We start from the raw sequence: 8,903 nt of genomic DNA, 5'->3' as shown, positions 1-8,903 counted from the left end.
CGAGGCAACCCTTGGTTGACCTCACAGATTGCAAGGAACTTGTCAGTTTACAATTCCTTATTTTTTTATTTTTATTTTTTACACCTACAGCACCTGGTCTTCCTCAATGGTCTCCCATCCAAGTACTAACCAGGGCCGACCTTGCTTAGCTTCTGAGATCAGATGGGATCGGGCTTGTTCAGGATGGCATGGCCATAGACATTGTCATTCTTTATGGGATAATTTCAGGCAATGAATGTAGAAAAATTATAAAGTTAGAAAAAACATTTTGCAACACCTAATGAATGAATGGATCTAGGTGATAACTCTCACTGGCTGCTAAAACTAGCATGTGGTGGTTGATATGCCCTGTGAACATGCACCATGGTTTTCCTGAGACAAGACCTGATTTATATTAGCTGTCTTATCATCATTACTAATACTACGCCTTCCTTCACCCCCTCTACAACCTGGTAATAGGAAACTTTGTAATGAATGTGGAAGGCTAATAACACCTGAAAAACTGCTCTATCATAACACCACAAAAAAAAAAAAGACATAGAGACGTTAAGTATCTCCTGATAGGCGGTGGATGCAATAGGAATTATGAAGCACCACCTATGACATTTTACCGCCAAATATTCAAGCCTGAATTGATGAAGCCTCAAGCTCTATCAGTTTACACTCAACACCTGTGAGAAGAATATGTTAAGAAAGAAGACAGGGGTTCAATCAGCCATATCCAGGATTTCCGAAATTCAATGACACAATGACTGAGTCTCTTCAACAAATAAATGAAAGGAAAAGGGGAAGGGAGAATATAGGTTTTTAAAAATTTATAATATGTATCAAGAAAACACAGTCTAAACATCTTTCTTGAATTCTGATTTGAATAAAGCTGATAGTAAAAAGACATTTAAATACAGGATAGGTATAGTGTAGACATTACATCTGTGTCTTTAACATATGGGAATATGAAATGTGCTACCCTCTCTTCTCAGTTGTGAAAATAACTTTTTCCCAGTAAAGGGGAAAAAGGGCTAAGGAAATATGATGGAAAAAATTATTCTACTGGCTTGGTACTTGGTCGAAGGGTTATCAGGCTCCTAGGAAGAAGAAAAGCTCACAAGTCATGACACATTGTTGAGGAAGTTTTAGTGCTCAGTCCTGCCCCAGTCCTTTTCTTCAATGTCTGGTTGACTGTGGACCTTCTGGTCTGACCCCTGACCCTGCAGGTCCCTCCCATCTTCATCTCTCTCACAATTTTGCTTCTTCCCTTCCCTCCTCCCTCTCCGCATTAAAAAAATTCATGCGCACATTTTTAAACTTGAATTTCTTTTAATTACTACTATGCTAATAAAATATTGGTGTATGTTTTTGTCTCTAATAGGTTAAAATAAAATATTGAAAATATTTTCGGTAACTCAGAATAAGAATACAGTTAACTGACTTATTCCTAATATAGTCTGAGATAATTTCGAATTCATTAGATTACGTTTCCAAATATTTTGAATTTGTAGATAAAAATGTCCATTACAAAAAAAGTACACCAATTAATCAAGTTTTAGATGAATATACAATCAAATCCCCATATTCTCACTGAATATCAAACTAGAAAAACCAAAATTTTCAATTAAGTTATCTCTAAAGATATGTGAAAAATATAAACTATAAGAAATTAAGTGTATGTATATGTTAATGAAAAATTGTTAATCAATTCTAAAGGGATGCATTTAAGAGTGAACCAACACCAATTAAATGACATTTTGATGTCTTCGTGGAAATGACATTCACAAACCCATGTCTGTGCACTGATATTTATGTCTTCTTCACTTGCATTAATGCTATTAACCAGTTTAATTCATTCAAGAAGGCAAAGCTTTTAATAACTTTCATAAGGCCCTAGAATAGATCTTCTTGTGAAGTCTTGTCTTAATTGGAATTGGCCCTATAACCTAATGAAAACACAAAAGGGTACACATACAAAACAGATTCTATATTCTTTATTTTTTTTCCATAAGGAAGAACAATGAAATATTCCATACTTATGCACTTGACCCTTGTGAACTGACACAGATTTGCCAGGTACAAAACATAAAATAAAGTCAATTTATTGCTAAAAGTTAATTGACAGTGTTAAAGAAAAAAAGTCTCCATTGCTACCAAAGGGTCGAAAGCTTGATACATATGACTGTGGGATTGCTTCTACCCACATAACTGTTTAATTCATCTGGTGGTTAACAGAAAAGGATTCTTGCATTTATATAAGCAAATGGTAAATAATATGTGCTGACTTCAACTAGAAATTGTTAAACTGCTGTAATGTGGCTTAGTGTAGTTCCTGTTGCATTTGTATCACATAACTTAGGTTCATGTTCTTTCTTCAGTTAGAATAACAGGGATTGAAGAGACATTTTAACAATCGCCAGCTCTTGCTCTTGCTGTTTCAGGAAAGAAAATATTATTTAGGTAGTTGTTATACACATATCGACAAACAAAACACCCCAATGTTCACACCCTCATTAGTTATTAATATTAAATATATACTACTTACAGCACCCGCCACCAATGTTTCTTGGAACTTGGCCATTTCTTTTTGAAGTTCACCTTCTCCACTGGTAAGAAAATGTCCATAATCTTCCTCCATATCCTCCATACCCTAAAACAAAAATCCAAGCTTGTTATAAACCATCTCTTTTCAGTTCACATTCCAAACTCGTACAATTAAATTTCAAAAGAAACAACACTTAATATTCACAGATGCTCATTATTTATTACAAATATTAAGATTATAATGAATGTATGCAGATCAAAATAGCCACTTAAGAAAAATTTTAAACTTCATAGTTGAGTCACATATTAGTTTTGGACAAGTGCAACGGCAGTCCACTTTACTGGAAATGATGGGTTAATGAATAGCTAAAGTCAAGGTGGAGCAAAAACAGGAAAAGACTGACAGCTCTATATCATGAAACGCCATAATTTAAAAACTCTCTAATAAGCTTTAAACATCAGGTAACAATGTGCTTATAGTGACTAATAATCAATGTAACATGATTCCATTGGAGGGAATAAAATGATCTGTAATATGATTTCTTAAAGTTATGAAAAACAAACTTATGTTGTAAATTTTTATTCTTCGTTCAACAAGTAGTCATCTAGTGCATCCTATGTAAAAAGTACTCTATTAAGTGCTGTGGAGGAAATTAAAAATGAATACATGACCTGTTCCTTATCCCAGTGAGAATAAAAAAAACCTAAATAAAAATAGCACCGAAATCATAATTGTTCTTAATTGTTTTTATACGACAATTAAGGAAGCACATTTTGCTGTAACTATGTAGTGAAAAATAAGATTGAAAATTATTTAGATGGCAAAAGAATAAGATTTCGATAAGGAAAGGAAAGAAGAAATCAAAAGTGCTCTAAAGGAAGAGCATAAGTAAAGGAAGTAATGGTGAGTTAGTTCAGAGAAAGCAACTAATCTGGAGGGGTGCGAGGAAAGAAAGAATGCAAGTATGAAGCTATAAAGGGAGGCTTGTTATGGGGCAGATGTTGAATACCTGAGATCTTAAAATGAGAAGCTAAGGACATGTTTTCAGGAGGGGAGGTATATGTGTTGGAAGATGATATTGCAAAACTGTAAAGGATGGACTGGAGAAGACAGAAGCAGGTCAAACTGTCATAGTACAAGTCTGGAATGGTGAGGTCCTGAACTAGGGGAGAAGCAGCAAGAATTCAAAGAAAGAAAACAAAGTACAGTTGCAGGGCCTAGAAATAACTGGATAGGAAGGGGAAGAGACTCTGGAGGAGTCAAAGACAATACTGAAGCTCCTACCCTAAGTCCTGACGTGTAGTAATAAACTTTAGGAGAAATCTCCCTCAGTACTTTATGAAATCTTCACCTCAATGACAAACTGGTTCCCAGGGAGCATTAGAACAATGTGTTGTCTACTTGGAATCACTTATAAAATGACTTTATATATAGATGAATAATTTTTCATATATATTCTTTCATATATATAATTTTCATACATATAATTCTAAAGTTTTAAAAGAATATTTACTTTTAAACTCTTACTACTTAAACCATCTCAATTAGCTTAGAAGAGTGACATGTGTTTGACATATACTTAACATACATAGTAACGTGTATTTAAATAAGATGAATAAAAAGAATACCCCATCCACAATAAAGGGATATATCCAGGATCCCATCACCTCCTACACAAGTGTGCATCTGTATGAGGCAGAGGATGATGTCATGAAGACAATGTGCTAAAGGAAGAATGGGGTTCTCAATTCATAAGCACCTTGCTCCCCCTGTGGCTTTTTCATACTGTCATGAACCTGGCCTTCTCTTATAATTGTAAGTTGGCATGTAAACCCACTTTTAGTCATTGTAGTAATTCTAGCAGCAAATGTGCCATAGAACACTCATATAATATATTTGACAATAAAAGAAATCTTCAATAGTTACAATTGCTATTTCCTGTTTTATACAAACCAAGGACATTATGTTGTATAATAATGTATTCTGTTACCAAATACAACAGACCTTTAAGAACTCATCATATAACATTATAATCTTATTCAGTCTCTTGCTCTGGATCAATCTATTTTCCTGATGAAACTTCCGTTGCTCCAGAAGCAAATTCTATAAATATAAAAGAAAATATTTGAGGAAAAATGTGGTTAACATTTAGCAAAAAACAATTATACATTAAGTTAAAAGGATTATTTTTCAATCAATATTTTTAACATTTTCTGTGTTAACTTTTATAATAAAGCTCAGATATTTTTGCTCACCACTGAAACAGAAAATTTCCATTCTTACCTATATTCAAAAAACATGACTTAACTTTCCATTCCTACTTGAGACATGCTACAATAAAGTAATTATAAAGTGAAGCCTGATACCCACAGCCAGTTTTTCTCCTTCTGTCTTGGCTTTCTGCATATCCGCATCCCATTCTTGAAACAAAGTCATAAACTGCTGAGAGTATTTGCGAAAAACCTTCTGCCTGTAAAACATAATAATGAGCAGTGTCATCCTTTATATTATGAAGAAAAAAGTAAAGAAATTCAAAACAACATTGATTTGACATAGTTTATATGATAAAGGGAGAAGGGAGGAAGAGAAGCTGAAATCTCCTGATGGGAAACAGGAAAATGAAATGCATAATTTACTGTCATCCCAATATAATTTTTCACTACCTGGCTAAGAGGGAAGCTATCTCACATGCCATAGCGCTTTAAAACTAGGGAAGATTTACTGTATTATAACTTTCCCAGAAAAGTGTAGTGTATATACAACTGGAGATTACAATTTTTACTTAATAAAAAATCATAAAGGTTGTACTATGATACATAGAAACACTGGAGATAGTATATTCATTTATCATATAACATTTCTGAACTGGAACATTTCACTTTTAACCCACTTTGGCACAATAAAAATTCTATACACATGAAGAGTAAATCCGCTTCAGGGAAATTTAGAAAATATTTACAATATAAGACTCACCATTTTCTACTTTACTGAATACAGCTAAATAGCGAAATACATTTATCTTTTATTCAGATAGTATATTCTTAGAATAAAGATATATAGATAACTTAAATAGCAAGAAAACACAATTGTAATTTGAAAGGGGTAAATGGTCATCTTTTTTGACCTCTAGATAACCCATATCCATTCAACGAAGGTGTGAGGTTATAATAATGGAATTTTTTTTTTGCATTGAGAAAAATCAAACCAAATGCCTTTTCAATAGAGCCTTAATAAATATAAAAGTAGTATTATTCTTAACTAATTTTTACCTATGAATACTAACAAATGATACAAAGGTTCTGCCTCTGAAAAACCAACAACCTTACCTTTGCTCTTTCTGGTTTCTCCCCACATGTTCAAGTTTCTCATTAATGATTTTGATGGAAGCACTGGTACTCGTCATGAATCTTTTTCTCTTTGCCTGAAGAACCTTTTTCATATCATCTATGTTAAACATATATATTTATTAACATTTAATGATAAAATTATTGTTTCTTGCTTGTTCATGGCAGTATGAGTAATGTTTGGTCAGCAGTATTGGAAAGTCAATTAGCATTAAATAATAGGCATCATTTATAAAAAACCAAGATCATTTGCTTTTTTATGGGGGCTGTGCAAACTTTCAGTTACTGGTACTTTCATTCTAAATTTTACAACTCGCAACCATGAGTTATTTAGGATGAAAAATAAACTAAGAAAGAAAATTTTTCCAAAAATGTATAAAAAGGGTTTCATAGACATTCTTTAAATTCCTCATAAGAAAACAGTTATAAAGCCTAATATTTGATAAATTTATAACATATCCTCCAACTCAAGGGACACAGTTAGATGAATATTGTTAGATCTCATTATATAGAACACATGAAATTACTCCATTTAAAAAGTTTCCAAAAAGATCAAAATCATTTTCATTCAAGAAAATTATTATATATTAAAAATTTTCTCACAGAAGATTTAAATATTTTTGACTAAAAAGGAAAGACCATGCATAGATTGAGGAAATCAAGAAGTTATTCAAGAACACGTTAAACACCTTCCTAAAGGTTTTATCTAATTTTAACCAAAAAATGTTCCGTTGTGTAAAAATTTTAATACATCAAATAATGCTTTCACAAGAACACAGTTTTATGGTATGGATCCACCATGAATAATGATTTTCACTAATAAAAAGGGAGCTGCGAGGTTATAAGAATAATGTTACACAAATATTTCATATGTCCCCATTACTATGCATAATCATCCATTTTTGAGACAGCTCAGAAAACAAGCACCTTATCACTGCCAAATAGAGCAAAGCTTCCAAAAACACCTGCTTGCACGAATGATGCACAGAGGACTCAAAAATGGGCCCCGACTCTTTGTTGAGAGTCTTGTCCTGGAACCCAGTCGATGTAACTGATAACTGACAGAACAATTTCAAACTTTGAGGTTTTTGGTTCTGATCCTACATCGCTAGCATGCTAGCAAAGTTGTCTCTAGTTCTCCACTACAGAGTTTACTCATGTAAATATAACAATAAAGACTTGTTTTACAGGCTTCAATTTGAGCTGCAATGAAGAAATTAGGAGAGGCAGAGAAAATAGCTACAATGAGAAAATTTCAATTGATACTGAACACTGACATATCACTTATTCTGCGACACCAAGTGGAACAGAGATTGCTTCGTGCAAATTCTTCTAATACTGCACAGCCCCTCCAACATCCCCGTGTTTAAAATAAAAGCATCGCTCTTACCTCACCACTGGCAGCACCATTCTCTCCACATTCACCATAAAAAGGGAAACTAAGGAAATCTATGAAGCCAAACCACACTAAATGCTTATGAAAAAGTCCTGTATCTGAGAACAAGGCATTAAATGGCAGTCTTGCAGCCCACCAATTAACATTTCCCATTATTAATGATAATATGGTTTAAAGGAATTTACTTTCACTACAATATCTCCCAATCATACCTTCAATTCCGGCCAACAATTTCTGTAATTGACTCCTGTAAAAAAATTACATTGAGTTTTTAATGAAGAGTATGCAAATATCATGCTTGCTTTGGAGGTAAAATGCCTTGCTGTGTGTTTTACATACAATACTTGTTACCTGAATAGACCTTTATTTTTCTGAAAGTACCTTATCAGGCAAACAAAAAAGACTGCAAACATATTACCCCAGCTCTTCCAAATTTGTTCCGGAAGGACTTTGTCCTGAAGGACATTCTGCCACTTTTTTATCAGTTGCTGGTTTCTTTACTGCACAGAAATAAGAATGGAAAACATTTTTCAATGAACTGTTTTACTTGATTAATACCTCCCAGAGAAATCCCCCTCACTATGAAGCGTTTTAAGTTTTCCGCCACTAAAAGATTTTAAGGCAGACGTATGAAAGCACTCATATAAGACTAGGTCAGATAGAAATAGGTCAGGGACCAGGATCCTGCTGTGGAGAGGCTGTTGCAAACCTTTCAGGGTTAATGTCAGTGACAGCACCTTAGCACACATCAGACCTGAGAGATGTGGTCCCTGCCTCTGGTCCCCGCCCTTGTGCTATATCTGCAAAGGTGTCAGAGAGATGGTACCTTCAAATATATCCGGAGTTTCACTCAAGTGAAAGCTATCTTGCTTTCCAAAATCAAAGGTTTCCACATACTGAGTCCTCAACGGGGCTCTCGCCACTTTCCGCGCTACCTTCCTCACAGGCGGCATTATCTCTGCGTGTCCTGGAAAGTAGAGACAGCGCCCCTGAACCTTGAAAGCATCAACGCACGTTAAAGGAACGGGAGATGGTCAGCCCACCATGCCGAGCAAGGGACCTCCGCGCAGACCACAGTGTGCAAGTGTCCGCGTGCCCCTTCCGGGACCAGAAGGGGACAATGCCGACGGGGACACCTGCCCCTCCCCCCAGGTTGCTATTCGGGCTACCACCTGTTCAAAAGGCCCCAGTGTCAGACCCCTCTGCCGGATTCTCGCCCCAACGTTGGGATAGAGTCCATCCCTACCCCTCGGACTCCAAGGGACAAAGTGCTGGTTGCGAGGCCCGACCGCAGGCAGAATGAAAGTTAAGTGTCTCTCCATAGGAACAGGAAATAAGCCGTTGTGCGCCAGTCGGCGCACAGTCACGTGTCGGGGCGCCGACACACCATCGGAAACCGAGGACCAACGCAGGGGGCGGCACTATCCCTCCAGGCAGCGGAGCCAAAGGAGCAGAAGCCGACGGCGCTGCGCACACGGTAGGCCCCTCAGACCCGCTCCCCGCTCCAGGCACTACCAGCCCGTCCTCGGGAGCCAAATCGGGAGCCCAATTCCAATTTCCCAGAGCTCTCGGGGTCGCCATGTCAGAGACTGGCCAGACCGCCCTCGGGGTCCCGATCCCACCTCGCCGG

The 8,903-nt window shown here is 36.2% G+C and overlaps 1 pseudogene; it reads right to left on the bottom strand.

Annotated features, from left to right (window-relative positions):
* Positions 1–81: 81 nt before the first annotated feature.
* On the bottom strand, positions 82–200 carry LOC120599587 (uncharacterized; annotated as a pseudogene).
* Between the last annotated feature and the right edge of the window lie 8,703 nt (positions 201–8,903).

Source organism: Pteropus medius, unplaced genomic scaffold (assembly GCF_902729225.1).
Source record: "Pteropus medius unplaced genomic scaffold, Ma_sr-lr_union100, whole genome shotgun sequence".
NCBI classification, from domain to species: Eukaryota; Metazoa; Chordata; class Mammalia; order Chiroptera; family Pteropodidae; genus Pteropus; species Pteropus medius.
The sequence above is the reverse complement of the archived record's forward strand: the minus strand, read 5'-3'. Positions and strand labels throughout refer to the sequence as shown.